Source organism: Paramormyrops kingsleyae, unplaced genomic scaffold (genome assembly GCF_048594095.1).
Source record: "Paramormyrops kingsleyae isolate MSU_618 unplaced genomic scaffold, PKINGS_0.4 ups26, whole genome shotgun sequence".
Classification (NCBI taxonomy): Eukaryota; Metazoa; Chordata; class Actinopteri; order Osteoglossiformes; family Mormyridae; genus Paramormyrops; species Paramormyrops kingsleyae.
Genome location: NW_027325964.1, coordinates 3,017,143 through 3,036,906, shown reverse-complemented (window position 1 = coordinate 3,036,906; position 19,764 = coordinate 3,017,143). Strand labels below are relative to the sequence as shown.

Genomic DNA, 19,764 nt, shown 5'->3' with positions numbered 1-19,764 from the left:
GCAGTTTGATTAAGTTGAGGACCAGGAAAGCCAAGCAAAATATGGAACGCTTCACGAATTTGCGTGTCATCCTTGCGCAGGGGCCATGCTAATCTTCTCTGTATCGTTCCAATTTTAGTATATGTGCTGCCATAGCAAGCACATAGTTGGTGCCTGATGAAAGATTATATAGGTGAGGAAGTGGTATGAGCATTCCTCATGTCGGTGGCACAGCAATGGCTATGCCCTGGCCCTATATTTTGCCAGAACATGAGTATAAAGAAGCTAAAGTATTGGGAAATGTTTCTTTCACACTTCCCTTTGCATGTAGATGTCAAAAATCTGCCTCATAATATTTTTGTCAACTTAACGATCAAACGAGGTGAAAGTGCAAGTGGGCGTGCCTATTTAAAAATGCAGATTAGATTAAATTTCAAGCATTTTCTTGGAGACTAAGTTATAATTATCGCAGGTACTCTTTTCGAAACTAAAGGCTGTTGATTAAAAGACTAAATTTCACACTTCCTGTAGCTTGTAGGTGTCAAAAATGATCTGCCTCAGATTACTTTAGTCTACTTAACGATAAAATGTCAAAGTGGAAGTGGGCGTAGCCATTTTAAAAAATAGTATAGATTAAATTTCAAGCATATTCTCTTGGAGACTGAATTATACGTGTCCCACATACTCTTTACTGAACCAAAGGCTTTTGATTGAAGGACTAAAATACACACTTCCTGTAGCTATGTAGGTGTCCAAAATCATCTGCCTCAGATTATTTTAGTCTACTGAACGATGAAACAAGGTCAACGTGGAAGTGGGCATGCCTATTTGAAAAATGCAGAACTGATTAAATTTCAAGCATTTTCTCCCGACGAGTAAATTCTCTCCCGACGAGTAAGTCCGCAGTTCTCTTTTCTGAACCAATGGCTTTTCATTCAAGGACTAAATTTCACACTTGCTGTAGCTTGTAGGTGTCAAAAATCATCTGCCTCAGATAATTTTAGTCTACTGAACGATGAAACAAGGTCAAAGTGGAAGTGGGCGTGGCCATTTGAAAAATGCAGATTAGGTTCAATTTCAAGCATTTTTTCCTGAAGAGTAAATTTTATAGGTCATCTTTTCTGAACCAATGGATTTTGATTGAAGGACTAAAATACACACTTCCTGTAGCTTGTAGATGTCAAATAACATCTGCCTCAGATTATTTTAGTCTACTGAACCATGAAACAAGGTCAAAGTGGAAGTGGGGGAAGTGGGCGTGCTCATTTGAAAAATGCAGATTAGGTTAAAATTTAAGCATTATGTCCTGGAAAGTAAATTTTAAAGGTCCGCGGTCATCTTTTCTGAACCAAAGCCTTTTGATTAAAAGACTAAATTTTACGCTGACCTTAACATGTAGTTCTCAAAAATAATCTGCCTCAAAACGTATTAATCAACTTAATGATCAAACAAGGTCAAAGTGCTAGTGGGCATGCCTATTTTAAAATGCAGATTAGATTAAATTTCAAGCATATTCTCTTATAGACTAAATTATGTGTTTTAGCATGTTTCAACAATGAATCAAGGTGAAAGTGCAAGTATTTTCATTGCAGTCCGAATTCTACAGGTCCCAGGTCCTCTTTTCTGTATAAGATGCTTTTGATTAAAAGACCAAAATTTAAAAGTGTGGTAAAATCTGGCTTCCATCTCTTCCTGAAACCTTCAGTCAATTGGTTTGTATTGCTTTCTGAGACACACTTCTACCAAATCACAATTTTTGTTATTGCACTCATTATTGACATCAAACTTGCTTTTTAATGGCATCAAAAACGTTCCCCAAGAATTGCAGCTGGGTTATTTTCAGACAAAAGTCAATCACATTCCAGTCAGCATAGTCATCTGACACTTCTCTCATTTTCACGCATAAGCATGATATGCTTTGGACTGGGCTAAATCTTTGCCAATGAAAGATTTTCTCGCTGGTTTATATTTCTCTGATTATTACAATCATCTATTATGAGCAGGTTTCCTGTTAAGGTCCATTGCAAGAGAAATATTACAATAGTTTCATTTAGGAACATGTCTTTTTCACAGCATGCAGTTTGATTAAGTTGAGGACCAGGAAAGCCAAGCAAAATATGGAACGCTTCACGAATTTGCGTGTCATCCTTGCGCAGGGGCCATGCTAATCTTCTCTGTATCGTTCCAATTTTAGTATATGTGCTGCCATAGCAAGCACATAGTTGGTGCCTGATGAAAGATTATATAGGTGAGGAAGTGGTATGAGCATTCCTCATGTCGGTGGCACAGCAATGGCTATGCCCTGGCCCTATATTTTGCCAGAACATGAGTATAAAGAAGCTAAAGTATTGGGAAATGTTTCTTTCACACTTCCCTTTGCATGTAGATGTCAAAAATCTGCCTCATAATATTTTTGTCAACTTAACGATCAAACGAGGTGAAAGTGCAAGTGGGCGTGCCTATTTAAAAATGCAGATTAGATTAAATTTCAAGCATTTTCTTGGAGACTAAGTTATAATTATCGCAGGTACTCTTTTCGAAACTAAAGGCTGTTGATTAAAAGACTAAATTTCACACTTCCTGTAGCTTGTAGGTGTCAAAAATGATCTGCCTCAGATTACTTTAGTCTACTTAACGATAAAATGTCAAAGTGGAAGTGGGCGTAGCCATTTTAAAAAATAGTATAGATTAAATTTCAAGCATATTCTCTTGGAGACTGAATTATACGTGTCCCACATACTCTTTACTGAACCAAAGGCTTTTGATTGAAGGACTAAAATACACACTTCCTGTAGCTTTGTAGGTGTCCAAAATCATCTGCCTCAGATAATTTTAGTCTACTGAACCATGAAACAAGGTCAAAGTGGAAGTGGGCGTGGCCATTTGAAAAATGCAGATTAGGTTCAATTTCAAGCATTTTTTCCTGAAGAGTAAATTTTATAGGTCATCTTTTCTGAACCAATGGATTTTGATTGAAGGACTAAAATACACACTTCCTGTAGCTTGTAGATGTCAAATAACATCTGCCTCAGATTATTTTAGTCTACTGAACCATGAAACAAGGTCAAAGTGGAAGTGGGGGAAGTGGGCGTGCTCATTTGAAAAATGCAGATTAGGTTAAAATTTAAGCATTATGTCCTGGAAAGTAAATTTTAAAGGTCCGCGGTCATCTTTTCTGAACCAAAGCCTTTTGATTAAAAGACTAAATTTTACGCTGACCTTAACATGTAGTTCTCAAAAATAATCTGCCTCAAAACGTATTAATCAACTTAATGATCAAACAAGGTCAAAGTGCTAGTGGGCATGCCTATTTTAAAATGCAGATTAGATTAAATTTCAAGCATATTCTCTTATAGACTAAATTATGTGTTTTAGCATGTTTCAACAATGAATCAAGGTGAAAGTGCAAGTATTTTCATTGCAGTCCGAATTCTACAGGTCCCAGGTCCTCTTTTCTGTATAAGATGCTTTTGATTAAAAGACCAAAATTTAAAAGTGTGGTAAAATCTGGCTTCCATCTCTTCCTGAAACCTTCAGTCAATTGGTTTGTATTGCTTTCTGAGACACACTTCTACCAAATCACAATTTTTGTTATTGCACTCATTATTGACATCAAACTTGCTTTTTAATGGCATCAAAAACGTTCCCCAAGAATTGCAGCTGGGTTATTTTCAGACAAAAGTCAATCACATTCCAGTCAGCATAGTCATCTGACACTTCTCTCATTTTCACGCATAAGCATGATATGCTTTGGACTGGGCTAAATCTTTGCCAATGAAAGATTTTCTCGCTGGTTTATATTTCTCTGATTATTACAATCATCTATTATGAGCAGGTTTCCTGTTAAGGTCCATTGCAAGAGAAATATTACAATAGTTTCATTTAGGAACATGTCTTTTTCACAGCATGCAGTTTGATTAAGTTGAGGACCAGGAAAGCCAAGCAAAATATGGAACGCTTCACGAATTTGCGTGTCATCCTTGCGCAGGGGCCATGCTAATCTTCTCTGTATCGTTCCAATTTTAGTATATGTGCTGCCATAGCAAGCACATAGTTGGTGCCTGATGAAAGATTATATAGGTGAGGAAGTGGTATGAGCATTCCTCATGTCGGTGGCACAGCAATGGCTATGCCCTGGCCCTATATTTTGCCAGAACATGAGTATAAAGAAGCTAAAGTATTGGGAAATGTTTCTTTCACACTTCCCTTTGCATGTAGATGTCAAAAATCTGCCTCATAATATTTTTGTCAACTTAACGATCAAACGAGGTGAAAGTGCAAGTGGGCGTGCCTATTTAAAAATGCAGATTAGATTAAATTTCAAGCATTTTCTTGGAGACTAAGTTATAATTATCGCAGGTACTCTTTTCGAAACTAAAGGCTGTTGATTAAAAGACTAAATTTCACACTTCCTGTAGCTTGTAGGTGTCAAAAATGATCTGCCTCAGATTACTTTAGTCTACTTAACGATAAAATGTCAAAGTGGAAGTGGGCGTAGCCATTTTAAAAAATATTATAGATTAAATTTCAAGCATATTCTCTTGGAGACTGAATTATACGTGTCCCACATAATCTTTACTGAACCAAAGGCTTTTGATTGAAGGACTAAAATACACACTTCCTGTAGCTTTGTAGGTGTCCAAAATCATCTGCCTCAGATAATTTTAGTCTACTGAACGATGAAACAAGGTCAAAGTGGAAGTGGGCGTGGCCATTTGAAAAATGCAGATTAGGTTCAATTTCAAGCATTTTTTCCTGAAGAGTAAATTTTATAGATCATCTTTTCTGAACCAATGGATTTTGATTGAAGGACTAAAATACACACTTCCTGTAGCTTGTAGATGTCAAATAACATCTGCCTCAGATTATTTTAGTCTACTGAACCATGAAACAAGGTCAAAGTGGAAGTGGGGGAAGTGGGCGTGCTCATTTGAAAAATGCAGATTAGGTTAAAATTTAAGCATTATGTCCTGGAAAGTAAATTTTAAAGGTCCGCGGTCATCTTTTCTGAACCAAAGCCTTTTGATTAAAAGACTAAATTTTACGCTGACCTTAACATGTAGTTCTCAAAAATAATCTGCCTCAAAACGTATTAATCAACTTAATGATCAAACAAGGTCAAAGTGCTAGTGGGCATGCCTATTTTAAAATGCAGATTAGATTAAATTTTAAGCATATTCTCTTATAGACTAAATTATGTGTTTTAGCATGTTTCAACAATGAATCAAGGTGAAAGTGCAAGTATTTTCATTGCAGTCCGAATTCTACAGGTCCCAGGTCCTCTTTTCTGTATAAGATGCTTTTGATTAAAAGACCAAAATTTAAAAGTGTGGTAAAATCTGGCTTCCATCTCTTCCTGAAACCTTCAGTCAATTGGTTTGTATTGCTTTCTGAGACACACTTCTACCAAATCACAATTTTTGTTATTGCACTCATTATTGACATCAAACTTGCTTTTTAATGGCATCAAAAACGTTCCCCAAGAATTGCAGCTGGGTTATTTTCAGACAAAAGTCAATCACATTCCAGTCAGCATAGTCATCTGACACTTCTCTCATTTTCACGCATAAGCATGATATGCTTTGGACTGGGCTAAATCTTTGCCAATGAAAGATTTTCTCGCTGGTTTATATTTCTCTGATTATTACAATCATCTATTATGAGCAGGTTTCCTGTTAAGGTCCATTGCAAGAGAAATATTACAATAGTTTCATTTAGGAACATGTCTTTTTCACAGCATGCAGTTTGATTAAGTTGAGGACCAGGAAAGCCAAGCAAAATATGGAACGCTTCACGAATTTGCGTGTCATCCTTGCGCAGGGGCCATGCTAATCTTCTCTGTATCGTTCCAATTTTAGTATATGTGCTGCCATAGCAAGCACATAGTTGGTGCCTGATGAAAGATTATATAGGTGAGGAAGTGGTATGAGCATTCCTCATGTCGGTGGCACAGCAATGGCTATGCCCTGGCCCTATATTTTGCCAGAACATGAGTATAAAGAAGCTAAAGTATTGGGAAATGTTTCTTTCACACTTCCCTTTGCATGTAGATGTCAAAAATCTGCCTCATAATATTTTTGTCAACTTAACGATCAAACGAGGTGAAAGTGCAAGTGGGCGTGCCTATTTAAAAATGCAGATTAGATTAAATTTCAAGCATTTTCTTGGAGACTAAGTTATAATTATCGCAGGTACTCTTTTTGAAACTAAAGGCTGTTGATTAAAAGACTAAATTTCACACTTCCTGTAGCTTGTAGGTGTCAAAAATGATCTGCCTCAGATTACTTTAGTCTACTTAACGATAAAATGTCAAAGTGGAAGTGGGCGTAGCCATTTTAAAAAATAGTATAGATTAAATTTCAAGCATATTCTCTTGGAGACTGAATTATACGTGTCCCACATACTCTTTACTGAACCAAAGGCTTTTGATTGAAGGACTAAAATACACACTTCCTGTAGCTTTGTAGGTGTCCAAAATCATCTGCCTCAGATTATTTTAGTCTACTGAACGATGAAACAAGGTCAACGTGGAAGTGGGCGTGCCTATTTGAAAAATGCAGAACTGATTAAATTTCAAGCATTTTCTCCCGACGAGTAAATTCTCTCCCGACGAGTAAGTCCGCAGTTCTCTTTTCTGAACCAATGGCTTTTCATTCAAGGACTAAATTTCACACTTGCTGTAGCTTGTAGGTGTCAAAAATCATCTGCCTCAGATAATTTTAGTCTACTGAACGATGAAACAAGGTCAAAGTGGAAGTGGGCGTGGCCATTTGAAAAATGCAGATTAGGTTCAATTTCAAGCATTTTTTCCTGAAGAGTAAATTTTATAGGTCATCTTTTCTGAACCAATGGATTTTGATTGAAGGACTGAAATACACACTTCCTGTAGCTTGTAGATGTCAAATAACATCTGCCTCAGATTATTTTAGTCTACTGAACCATGAAACAAGGTCAAAGTGGAAGTGGGGGAAGTGGGCGTGCTCATTTGAAAAATGCAGATTAGGTTAAAATTTAAGCATTATGTCCTGGAAAGTAAATTTTAAAGGTCCGCGGTCATCTTTTCTGAACCAAAGCCTTTTGATTAAAAGACTAAATTTTACGCTGACCTTAACATGTAGTTCTCAAAAATAATCTGCCTCAAAACGTATTAATCAACTTAATGATCAAACAAGGTCAAAGTGCTAGTGGGCATGCCTATTTTAAAATGCAGATTAGATTAAATTTCAAGCATATTCTCTTATAGACTAAATTATGTGTTTTAGCATGTTTCAACAATGAATCAAGGTGAAAGTGCAAGTATTTTCATTGCAGTCCGAATTCTACAGGTCCCAGGTCCTCTTTTCTGTATAAGATGCTTTTGATTAAAAGACCAAAATTTAAAAGTGTGGTAAAATCTGGCTTCCATCTCTTCCTGAAACCTTCAGTCAATTGGTTTGTATTGCTTTCTGAGACACACTTCTACCAAATCACAATTTTTGTTATTGCACTCATTATTGACATCAAACTTGCTTTTTAATGGCATCAAAAACGTTCCCCAAGAATTGCAGCTGGGTTATTTTCAGACAAAAGTCAATCACATTCCAGTCAGCATAGTCATCTGACACTTCTCTCATTTTCACGCATAAGCATGATATGCTTTGGACTGGGCTAAATCTTTGCCAATGAAAGATTTTCTCGCTGGTTTATATTTCTCTGATTATTACAATCATCTATTATGAGCAGGTTTCCTGTTAAGGTCCATTGCAAGAGAAATATTACAATAGTTTCATTTAGGAACATGTCTTTTTCACAGCATGCAGTTTGATTAAGTTGAGGACCAGGAAAGCCAAGCAAAATATGGAACGCTTCACGAATTTGCGTGTCATCCTTGCGCAGGGGCCATGCTAATCTTCTCTGTATCGTTCCAATTTTAGTATATGTGCTGCCATAGCAAGCACATAGTTGGTGCCTGATGAAAGATTATATAGGTGAGGAAGTGGTATGAGCATTCCTCATGTCGGTGGCACAGCAATGGCTATGCCCTGGCCCTATATTTTGCCAGAACATGAGTATAAAGAAGCTAAAGTATTGGGAAATGTTTCTTTCACACTTCCCTTTGCATGTAGATGTCAAAAATCTGCCTCATAATATTTTTGTCAACTTAACGATCAAACGAGGTGAAAGTGCAAGTGGGCGTGCCTATTTAAAAATGCAGATTAGATTAAATTTCAAGCATTTTCTTGGAGACTAAGTTATAATTATCGCAGGTACTCTTTTCGAAACTAAAGGCTGTTGATTAAAAGACTAAATTTCACACTTCCTGTAGCTTGTAGGTGTCAAAAATGATCTGCCTCAGATTACTTTAGTCTACTTAACGATAAAATGTCAAAGTGGAAGTGGGCGTAGCCATTTTAAAAAATATTATAGATTAAATTTCAAGCATATTCTCTTGGAGACTGAATTATACGTGTCCCACATACTCTTTACTGAACCAAAGGCTTTTGATTGAAGGACTAAAATACACACTTCCTGTAGCTTTGTAGGTGTCCAAAATCATCTGCCTCAGATAATTTTAGTCTACTGAACGATGAAACAAGGTCAAAGTGGAAGTGGGCGTGGCCATTTGAAAAATGCAGATTAGGTTCAATTTCAAGCATTTTTTCCTGAAGAGTAAATTTTATAGGTCATCTTTTCTGAACCAATGGATTTTGATTGAAGGACTAAAATACACACTTCCTGTAGCTTGTAGATGTCAAATAACATCTGCCTCAGATTATTTTAGTCTACTGAACCATGAAACAAGGTCAAAGTGGAAGTGGGGGAAGTGGGCGTGCTCATTTGAAAAATGCAGATTAGGTTAAAATTTAAGCATTATGTCCTGGAAAGTAAATTTTAAAGGTCCGCGGTCATCTTTTCTGAACCAAAGCCTTTTGATTAAAAGACTAAATTTTACGCTGACCTTAACATGTAGTTCTCAAAAATAATCTGCCTCAAAACGTATTAATCAACTTAATGATCAAACAAGGTCAAAGTGCTAGTGGGCATGCCTATTTTAAAATGCAGATTAGATTAAATTTCAAGCATATTCTCTTATAGACTAAATTATGTGTTTTAGCATGTTTCAACAATGAATCAAGGTGAAAGTGCAAGTATTTTCATTGCAGTCCGAATTCTACAGGTCCCAGGTCCTCTTTTCTGTATAAGATGCTTTTGATTAAAAGACCAAAATTTAAAAGTGTGGTAAAATCTGGCTTCCATCTCTTCCTGAAACCTTCAGTCAATTGGTTTGTATTGCTTTCTGAGACACACTTCTACCAAATCACAATTTTTGTTATTGCACTCATTATTGACATCAAACTTGCTTTTTAATGGCATCAAAAACGTTCCCCAAGAATTGCAGCTGGGTTATTTTCAGACAAAAGTCAATCACATTCCAGTCAGCATAGTCATCTGACACTTCTCTCATTTTCACGCATAAGCATGATATGCTTTGGACTGGGCTAAATCTTTGCCAATGAAAGATTTTCTCGCTGGTTTATATTTCTCTGATTATTACAATCATCTATTATGAGCAGGTTTCCTGTTAAGGTCCATTGCAAGAGAAATATTACAATAGTTTCATTTAGGAACATGTCTTTTTCACAGCATGCAGTTTGATTAAGTTGAGGACCAGGAAAGCCAAGCAAAATATGGAACGCTTCACGAATTTGCGTGTCATCCTTGCGCAGGGGCCATGCTAATCTTCTCTGTATCGTTCCAATTTTAGTATATGTGCTGCCATAGCAAGCACATAGTTGGTGCCTGATGAAAGATTATATAGGTGAGGAAGTGGTATGAGCATTCCTCATGTCGGTGGCACAGCAATGGCTATGCCCTGGCCCTATATTTTGCCAGAACATGAGTATAAAGAAGCTAAAGTATTGGGAAATGTTTCTTTCACACTTCCCTTTGCATGTAGATGTCAAAAATCTGCCTCATAATATTTTTGTCAACTTAACGATCAAACGAGGTGAAAGTGCAAGTGGGCGTGCCTATTTAAAAATGCAGATTAGATTAAATTTCAAGCATTTTCTTGGAGACTAAGTTATAATTATCGCAGGTACTCTTTTCGAAACTAAAGGCTGTTGATTAAAAGACTAAATTTCACACTTCCTGTAGCTTGTAGGTGTCAAAAATGATCTGCCTCAGATTACTTTAGTCTACTTAACGATAAAATGTCAAAGTGGAAGTGGGCGTAGCCATTTTAAAAAATAGTATAGATTAAATTTCAAGCATATTCTCTTGGAGACTGAATTATACGTGTCCCACATACTCTTTACTGAACCAAAGGCTTTTGATTGAAGGACTAAAATACACACTTCCTGTAGCTTTGTAGGTGTCCAAAATCATCTGCCTCAGATTATTTTAGTCTACTGAACGATGAAACAAGGTCAACGTGGAAGTGGGCGTGCCTATTTGAAAAATGCAGAACTGCCCACCCGGGGAAAGAATTGTTTCAGCCCGCCTCCCCCGCTGAAAGAACTGTTTCGCCGAAATGACCCTGCGCGATTGGCCGAGCCGCAAGACTAGCTCCGCCCGCCCGCGCGCTTATATAAATGAAGACCACGGTTGCGGGGACATTATCGTCGCATCTGTCACTCCTTTTGCTTCGTCTCCGGCGCCCTACACAGCTCTAACAAGTAAGCCCGAGATGCTGCTTATTCTTTTTTTTCGGTCCTTTAACCGATTGATTTCTTGTTTTGCAGATCGTTAGTTTGATGATGTCGATCCGATATGTCATATTGCATAATAATGCCGATGCTCACAATGTAATTTTAAAAATATTTTGTATAGAAAAGTTATGTAGTCTTTGTCATTAATAATACTTCTTGCCAGTAATTTAACATAAACATAGCCCTGTTTACTTAACCTTATGCAGTGAACCAGGGGCCCCTTGCATGGGGGGGGCATTTCTTCCCTCTTTGCAATAATTACCTTATAACTTCAGATATAAAAGTCACAGACACATGCCTGATACCTAAAAGCAAAGTTGACCACTTTACAATTGATTGTAGGAAGTTCAATAACGAAATGAATAACCTGTGTATAATTTATGGACATGCGAATATAACAAAAACAGCTGGAAAAATACAAAAACCTGTCTTTGTGTCTTAGATTCTTGTAAATATTTAAAAACTACCTAATGGAATAGGTCCAAATTTAAAAATCTGGTTCCCAAACTTGTTTTCTACATGTGTGCCCAATTTCATATCATTTGATGCAGCCCAACAGGTTTTACGGAGGAAAGAGCAAATGGTGCAACTGGGAGCCTTTCCTATCCAAAACCTAACCTAAACTAATCTGAAACTTATCCAAAATGGCAATAGTGTAACTAGCAGTGTTTTTTGCGGTAGCAACTTTCTTTCTAAATGCATTACCACTTATAGGTCATAAGTAACAATTTGTCACACATCATCACCACACATTTGTAGGAAAATCTATGTTTTATTCACATGACTTGTGCCAAACATCCAAAACCTATCCAAACTGGCCACAGTGTAACTAGCAGTGTTTTTTGGGGTAGCAACTTTCTTTCTAAATGCATTACCACTTATGGGTCATAAGTAACATTTTGTCACACAAAATCACCACACATTTGTAGGAAAATCTATATTTTATTCACACGACTTGTGCCAAACCTATCCAAAATGGCCGCAGTGTAACTAGCAGTGTTTTGGGATAGAGTCTTTCTTTCTAAATGCATTACCACTTATTGGTCATAAGAAACATTTTGTTTCTAACCATAACCCTGCATAACTGTGCCCAAACAAAGCCCGACAAGTGCCCCGCATAACTGTGCCCAAACAAAGCCCGACAAGTGCCCCGCATAATTGTGCCCAAACAAAGCCCGACAAGTGCCCCGCATAACTTTGCCCAAACAAAGCCGACAAGTGCCCTGCATAACTTTTCCCAAACAAAGCCGACAAGTACCGTACATAATGTTGCCCAAACAAAGCCGACAAGTACTGTACATAACTTTGCTCAAACAAGGCCGACAAGTGCCCCGCATAACTTTGCCCAAACAAAGCCCCGCGTAACTTTGCCAAAGTGAATGCCAAAAGCGCTGCATTACTTTGCACACTTCAAAGCTTGACAAAGGCGATGCGGAACTTTTCCCAATGTACCACAATACAAGTGTTACCAAAGCAAATGTTAATTGTAATTTGCTGAATCACGTAATTATAAAAATCTATAGAATAAAAGAGTAAAATGTAAACTGTAAATAAATGTACTTATGTCGAGCGTTGCACCCTCTCCGCGCAAAAAAGCGTCCTCCATCGAATCAATGGATAAAAGCGACACTTTCTTCCCCCGAACCACTCTTCAAAATCATCTTCTGTGCTTTCTCAACAGTGAAAGTCATCCGAGCCATTTTTCTTCAGTCAAAAAAGTTGTTGTCCGAAAATAACTGGGTAAACTCATGGAGACTACGTGCGCAATGCGTACTCGAGACACTCCCACAAATACTGCACCTGCAGAGAATAATTTGCGCATTCATGTCCCCAGCGTGAAAAACAATGCCCTATCAGCACATCCCATACCATTTTGCAAACCTTAGACACACCTCTATTGGATGAAGCAAATGACAATGTAATTTGATGTTCATGTAAAAAGTTTATTATGGTGAAACATAACCATGGGCAAAGGTTCAGTGCGTAAAAAATAATGTGCTAGCAGGGAAGCAGAGCATATATCTGAAAAAATACTTGACAATGAAGGATTACAGTGATTGATTTATGTACATAAGAGATCAAGCTTTCAAACGAGGGTAACTTTGTCATTTTATTCACTGGTTTTCTTCTAAAACTACGAACACGAATTCTGTACACGAATGTACAGAATGCCGACTGACATTTTTCCGCGATGAGTGAGCAAGCTATTTGAGAGCATTACAGTCATATTTATGGAAAAATGCGTGTTTTGTCTTAATACTGTGACGGTTTATGAATTATTGGCCATGAAAGAAATAGTTTGAAGTGCTTAGTTTTCATTTTATTAACACTTATATTTTACTTCCTGACAGTAGACCAGTTTAAAGATGGCTACCATGGTCATTTTATTTTTACTTGTTACAAAAAACCATGGCACAAAAATTGTGCAACTTTCTACAGATATTATCTGAAAGGTTTTTTGTAGTGTAACAAGCCGTTTTTGGTTGATTTGATACATTTGTTTCTTTTATTGAACGTCATTTTTTTCTGTTATTGAAAATTCTGACGTATGCGTCCGAACCACTAGGCGGCGACAATGAAAGAGTTAAAAAGATGCAAAAATTCTCCAGGAAACATTAAATCAATACATCAATAAATTTGCCAAATTCTCCAGGAAACATTATATTAATATATCAATAAATTTCACAGCCCTGTTTACTTCAAAAGATGCAAAATTATCCTGGGAATATTAAATCAATATATCAATAAATTTCACAGCCCTGTTTACTTAAAAAGATGCAAAATTATCCAGGGAACATTAAATCAATACATCAATAAATTTGCAAAATTCTCTAGGAAACATTATATTAATATATCAATAAATTCCACAGCCCTGTTTACTTAAAAAGATGAAAAATTCTCCAGGGAACATTAAATCAATATATATATTTTCATTTCATTATGTCTTGCATTATGTCCAAGAGATGTTTACATTTATTGAGCTGTTCAGTATTTTTTGCTGAGAATGCAAGTATAACATGGACACAGCTCTGTTTACTTAAAGATCTAAAAATTCTCCACGGAGATAATATATCAATATATATTTTCATTTCAGTATGTCTTGGTTATGTTTGCATTTATTGAGCTGTTCAATATTTCTTTCCTATCAGAATGGATTCTGCACCAGTTTTCCGCTTTGAGCCCAGTGCGGAGCTCACTCTGTGCCCCTCACCCAAGGCACTGGCCACCCAGAGAGCCCATGTGGGCCAGACTGGAGACGCCCGGGACCACCGGCTGGTAGCAAGCGAGTGTGCTATCCAGTTTGGCCAGTACCGGGGGAAAACCTTCAAGTGGCTTCTGTCCAATGACGCTGGCTATGCTGCCATGGTCCTGGCTGGGCATCAGGCGGAGAAGGAGTCCGGCAACCTGAGCGACACTACAGCAGCGAGCAGTGTTATGAGAAATAAGGATGTGTTCTTCAGGTAAGCCATTAAACCACAAGGCACAAAATCACTACATCCCAACAACATTGATAGAAAAGTCCAGTGTTAACCAATCCCTCATTCCATTTCTGCACATAGGTATGCCAGCTCCTTCCCCAAGATGAGTGAGGCCATCAGGCAGCGGCGGCGGGTGGAGGCTCCATCACACAAGTCACTTGTGGGATTTGGTGCACACCGGCATTGCACCTACAAGGAGCTGTATGAGTGCAAGGGCAGGGAGAGGAGGAGGTAAAGTCTCTGTTTTTGCTTTACATATTGTAGTTTTTGCAAAGTTATTTAAAGTTCATGCATAGGACGTGAGCACTCACTCTTAGTAGTAGCCTGCTAAATGTGCTTGTAATAGTAATGATTGTAATTTTTGTAATAATGACTGATGATTTATGTCCCCCCCCGCCCCCCGGTACCCTGCCCGTCATCCAGCTATGTCCAGTGGGTTAGGGAGCAGCCCAGCAAGCCAGGGACCAAAATGGATGCACTGAAGAAGTACATCCAGATGAGGGATGCACAGCGGGCACCGCCCAGCTCTGTGCCCTTCGAGGTCCCCCTTGCCGTTCCGGGCTCCTCTAAGGCGATGACCAGCACAGCTCCTGGTAAGCTTTAAATACAGTTTATGCAGAACTAACAACTGCAGTGTTCTTTTGTTCAGACTTATATACTAAGATATTTTCCATTCGTGTTTGTCAGAGCCCTCAGATGCAGACCTCCTGGCCTGTGCAGTGGAGCTTGAGACGTCAGGTGAGTCTAAATGTAGCGTCTCCTCCGAAAAATGGTCCAGCCTTAACTGATGGTTTTACCTTTTTATTGCGAACCTTGCATTAATTAAACAATACACTAATGTACCAACGTAAGGGCTTGTGCCGCTTCGGAGGGCGCAAATCAGTATGTCCTCCCCCTATTTCCCTTTACGTGAGCGCTTACCAGGGCTAAGCACGTGATTTCAAAATAAAAGTCCCACAAAACAAAGTAAAACCTAGGCAATATAAATTCACAAAATTATATAAAAATAATACCTTAGGCATATAAAATAATACAATATTACCTTGTCCAACAAAAAATAGAAATTGGGCCATTTACACTCCCACCAAAATTATGTGCATGTCATTACACAAAATGAACAGCAAATAATTTTCACATTTGAAGTGATCTTCTTTTGATAAGAACTTTAACTTATTTTTAGCTTAAACATGACATAGGTTTAGATAGCCTCTAATAACAGTACCAACTTCTGAGCTGGGCGCTCCAGAATGGAGGGCTTACTCAAGCGCTCACCCATTTTGTTCAGTCTTCTATCGCTTGCTGAGATTTTCACTCTTCGCACAAGTCCATCTTTACTTTTGACAGTCTCTATAACCCTTGCAAGTTTCCACTCACCTCTGGGTGACAGTTCATCAATGTCCATCACAACATCACCTACACGTAGGTTTCTTTTCGATACATGCCATTTCTGTCTCGCCATAATGCTGTGCAGATATTCTTGCTTTCAGCGGCTCCAGAACTGCTCTGCCAGATGTTGCACCCGTCGCCATCTCTTTGCTCCATACAAGTCCTCTCTTGGAAATGTGCCTGGTGGAGGCAGTGCTGGGCTGGTCTTCATTTGGACAAGGTGATTGGGGGTCAAAGGCTCTAGGCTGTCTGGACTAAGCAAGGTGTCCACAGTGAGGGGTCTACTATTGACTATGGCCATAACTTCATACAGCAGTGTTCGTAGCGCAGAGTCATTCAGTCTACAGTGAGAAAGTGTTAACGTAGAGTTGAGGACACTTCTGACTGTTCTGATTTGGCGCTCCCATACTCCACCAGCATGGCTAGAGTGGGGCGCGTTCATCACAAAGTCGCACTGCCTTTGTGACAGAAATGCACTTAATCTGCTGGTGTTGAGCTCTTGTAAGGCTGCCTTGAGTTCATTCTTGGCTCCAACAAAATTGGTGCCCTGATTGCACTGGATTTGACGGACAGCACCTCTGATGGCGATGAAACATCGCAAGCTGTTAATGAAGGCATCAGTGGACATGTCTTCCAGCATTTCCAAGTGGATAGCCCGTGAACAAAAGCAGGTAAAGAACAGGCCATACCATTTGTGTTGTTTTCTGCCTTCTGTCGTGATGAAGGGACCAAAACAGTCCATTCCACAATAAGTGAATGGAGAGGAAGGCTCCATGCGCTCTTCCGGTAAATCACTCATTCGCTGGCCCTCTGGTGGTCTCCTAAGTCTGCGACAGATGACACACTGGCGAATGAATGAAGACACTGCTCTGCTCATACCTGGTATCCAATACCCACTGGATCTGATGTCATTTGCAGTAAAGCCCTTGCCTTGATGCTTGACCCTATCATGGCTGTGTTCTATTATCAATTTAGTGATATGATGGTCTTTAGGAATGACAATAGGATGTTTGAATGAATCAGAGAAAGACGAGCGGCTAAGTCTTCCTCCCACCTTCACAAGACCATCTGTATCGATGAAAATATCAAGTTGATAGAGTTTGTTGCCTTTTGTTTATTGATTTCCTTTCTTTAACTGTTCAATTTCTTTCTCATATGCTTGTCTTTGCAGATCTCTGATTATGACACATTCTGAGCCCTTCTGTTCGCTCACTGTGCAGGGCGCATTGGATTTGATTTGATTTGAAGCCACTGCTTTGACGGCTCGAGACCATGAAGAGAATTTAGACAGACAGTCTGCGATACTGCTTGGTTTTGATGTCAGAAATGCAGATGTTGCATTACAAACGGAAGGCAGTGTTTGAGCCTTTCTGATCTCTGGATCTCCTATCTCCAGGTCTGGTATGACATTCTCTGGTATGGGTAGTTCACTTTCCCACAGGAAGGTGGGACCACAGAACCAGTCAGACCTGAGCAGCACATCCACTGTTCTTCCCCGGGATGCTCCATCCGCTGGATTCCTATCTGTTGGCACATAATGCCATTGCTGCGGGGTTGTGCTACTGCGGATCTTCTTTACCCTGTTTGCCACAAATGTATGAAAGCGCTTTGAATCATTGTTAATATAACATAACACTATTTTGTAATCTGTCCAGAAGTATTCATTTGTATTAGCACAGCCAAGCTCTTCTCGAAGCATGTTGCTGACAGCCACTGAGACTACTGCAGCTGTCAATTCGAGTCTTGGTATTGTCGTTAACTTTGTCGGAGAGACTCTGGCTTTTCCTATTACTAGAGCGCAGTGAATCTCTCCTCTGTGATTCTTGACTCTCAGGTAAGAGCATTGCCCATATCCACTGGTGCTCGCATCCGAGAAGTGGTGCAATTCTCTTTCAGTGATCTCTCCAAAATTGACAGGTACATAGCATCGAGCTATATTTACCTTTACTAGGCTCGCAAAATCACGTCGCCAGCTCTCCCACCGTGGCTTCAGCATTTCAGGAAGGGGGTTGTCCCAGCCCACACCCTGCCGGCACATCTCTTGCAAGATCTTCTTTCCAGTAAGGACATAGGGTGCTAGGAAACCAAGAGGGTCATATATGGAGGCAACTGTAGCCAATATGCCTCTACGTGTTGCAGGTTGATCTGCTACAGTGTTGCTGAATCTGAAACTATCCCCTTCTAAGCTCCAGTGTATTCCCAGAGCTCGCTCCAACTGGGTGACTGAGAAAGCCAAGTCCTTTGTCTTTGCGTCCATAGCTCGTTCTGATGAGGGTATGCTCTGCAGAACAGCTATATTGTTTGAGATGAATTTGTGGAGACGGAGGCCCCCTTTGCCGCATATTTCTCTAGCCTCCTGTGCCAATCGAATGGCCTTTTCCACAGTGTCTGTGCTTGTAACGCCGTCATCCACATAAAAGTCCCTTGCTACAAACTGTGATCCTACCGGATGCAGGAGTTTGTTTTCATAGGCGAGGTATTTCAACCCATAATTAGCACAGCCAGGGGACGACACAGCACCGAAAAGATGGACCTTCATTCTATAATCCCGAGGTTGTGTATTAGCGTCCCCGTCTTTCCACCACAGGAAACGTAAATAGTTACGATCCTGTTCAGGCACATGAAACTGATGAAACATTTTCTCAATATCGCACATGAGCGCTATTGAGTGCAGTCTGAACCTTAGGAGGACACCGGTAAGGTTGTTTATCATATCCGGCCCGGGAAGGAGGTGGTCATTGAGGCTGGTGCCACCGCACTTCGCGGAACAGTCGAATACGATGCGCAGCTTATCAGGTTTTTTGGGGTGATATATGCCATGATGGGGAAGGTACCATCGCTTACCTGGGATTCCATCTTCTCGCACCTCCTCCACATCACCTCTCTCTATGATTTCCTTCATGTACGTTGTGTAGTCTTTCTTATACTTCTCGTCTCGGTAAAACTTCTTTTGTAGATGACTTAGTCTGATTTCAGCAAGTCTCCTGTTGTCAGGTAAGTGTGGTCGTTGTCTAAAGGGTAACGGCGTCTCATAATGACCCTGCTCATTTTGTCTTATACCCCTTTTTAGTTTGTCCAGGAAAATTAGATCCTCTTGTGATACTGTCTTGTCACCTTCTTTAATATCTTTAAAGTCTGACTCTAGGGCACCAATCACATCCAGGGGGGTAAGTGGAGGAAGTTCCTTTACAGAGACTTTGTGACATAGGCTGCTGTCCATTTCATTTAAGCTTGGCTTTGAGTTGCCTACAACGCTCCACCCTAAATCAGTGCGAATGGCATAGGGCTCGTTGCCTTTTCCAGTTAATACCTGTCTAGGTGTTAAAGCTCTGGGGCAGTTATACCCAATCAAAAGCCCAACATCACAGTCAAGGAGAGGGGGCACCTTATCAGCGATAGATCTCAAGTGAGGCCATCTTCTTGCAGTGTCTTGGGTGGGTATGTGATTGCGGTTCCCTGGAATGCAGTCCTTGGTATATGCGGGAGGAAGATTAATGTGTTCGTCTGCGTTGTAAGCTCTCACTCTTAGTCCAGTAACTCTTTCACACTTCACGATCATGTTCTCTCCTAGCATTGTGGTAAGTTTCAGCCTGACAGGTTGTGTACTTGCCTGCAGCTCATCGCTTATCTCATTGTCGATGAATGTACTGTCACTTTGAGTGTCCAATAAAGCGTAAACAAGCTGTTCTTTAGATGGATCCGAGACCAAGGACACCCAGACAGGAACAATCATGGAGGTGTTGCATGATTGACCCCCTCCGGTGACACTGAGAGCCTTGGCTTCTGTTATTTCATCTTGAGAGTCTGGAACGGTGTTCACCATCCTTGCTTGGACTACTTGCCCTTCACGCGGCTTGTAGTTCTCATCATGGAGACAGGTGGGGTGTCTTCCTTTGCACCCATCACAGGTGAGGCGATAACGGCATTCTCTGGCGTTATGACCTGGCTTGAGACACCCGAAACATAACCTATTTTCCATCACATGTCTCCGTTTCTCTTTCAAACACTGTCCTACAAAGTCTGGGCATTTGAGTAGTTGATGTTTGTCATTTCTGCACCATGTGCAAGGGTGTTTAAATTTTCCTTTGCTTGAGGATGTATTATCATATGTAGCTGTTTGGGCGCTGAAGACATTAGCTTTGTTTTCTTTACCACCCTTCCTTTCATGGGATGCATTAAATTAGTAAAGAGCATGAAGTGAGGTGACAGGGTTGCATACTATCTCTGCC

At 39.7% G+C, this 19,764-nt stretch overlaps 6 non-coding genes across 6 annotated transcripts; all 6 read right to left on the bottom strand.

The window, feature by feature from the left end:
- Positions 1–35: 35 nt before the first annotated feature.
- On the bottom strand, positions 36–142 carry LOC140583915 (U6 spliceosomal RNA). Its single transcript, XR_011985985.1, has one exon. It is a non-coding gene; the product is annotated as a U6 spliceosomal RNA (small nuclear RNA).
- Positions 143–2,090: 1,948 nt separating this feature from the next.
- On the bottom strand, positions 2,091–2,197 carry LOC140583914 (U6 spliceosomal RNA). Its single transcript, XR_011985984.1, has one exon. It is a non-coding gene; the product is annotated as a U6 spliceosomal RNA (small nuclear RNA).
- Positions 2,198–3,922: 1,725 nt separating this feature from the next.
- On the bottom strand, positions 3,923–4,029 carry LOC140583956 (U6 spliceosomal RNA). Its single transcript, XR_011986026.1, has one exon. It is a non-coding gene; the product is annotated as a U6 spliceosomal RNA (small nuclear RNA).
- A 1,725-nt stretch (positions 4,030–5,754) lies between these two features.
- Positions 5,755–5,861, bottom strand: LOC140583946 (U6 spliceosomal RNA). The gene has a single exon (XR_011986016.1). It is a non-coding gene; the product is annotated as a U6 spliceosomal RNA (small nuclear RNA).
- Positions 5,862–7,809: 1,948 nt separating this feature from the next.
- LOC140583935 (U6 spliceosomal RNA) lies at positions 7,810–7,916 on the bottom strand. The gene has a single exon (XR_011986005.1). It is a non-coding gene; the product is annotated as a U6 spliceosomal RNA (small nuclear RNA).
- Positions 7,917–9,641: 1,725 nt separating this feature from the next.
- Positions 9,642–9,748, bottom strand: LOC140583924 (U6 spliceosomal RNA). The gene has a single exon (XR_011985994.1). It is a non-coding gene; the product is annotated as a U6 spliceosomal RNA (small nuclear RNA).
- Between the last annotated feature and the right edge of the window lie 10,016 nt (positions 9,749–19,764).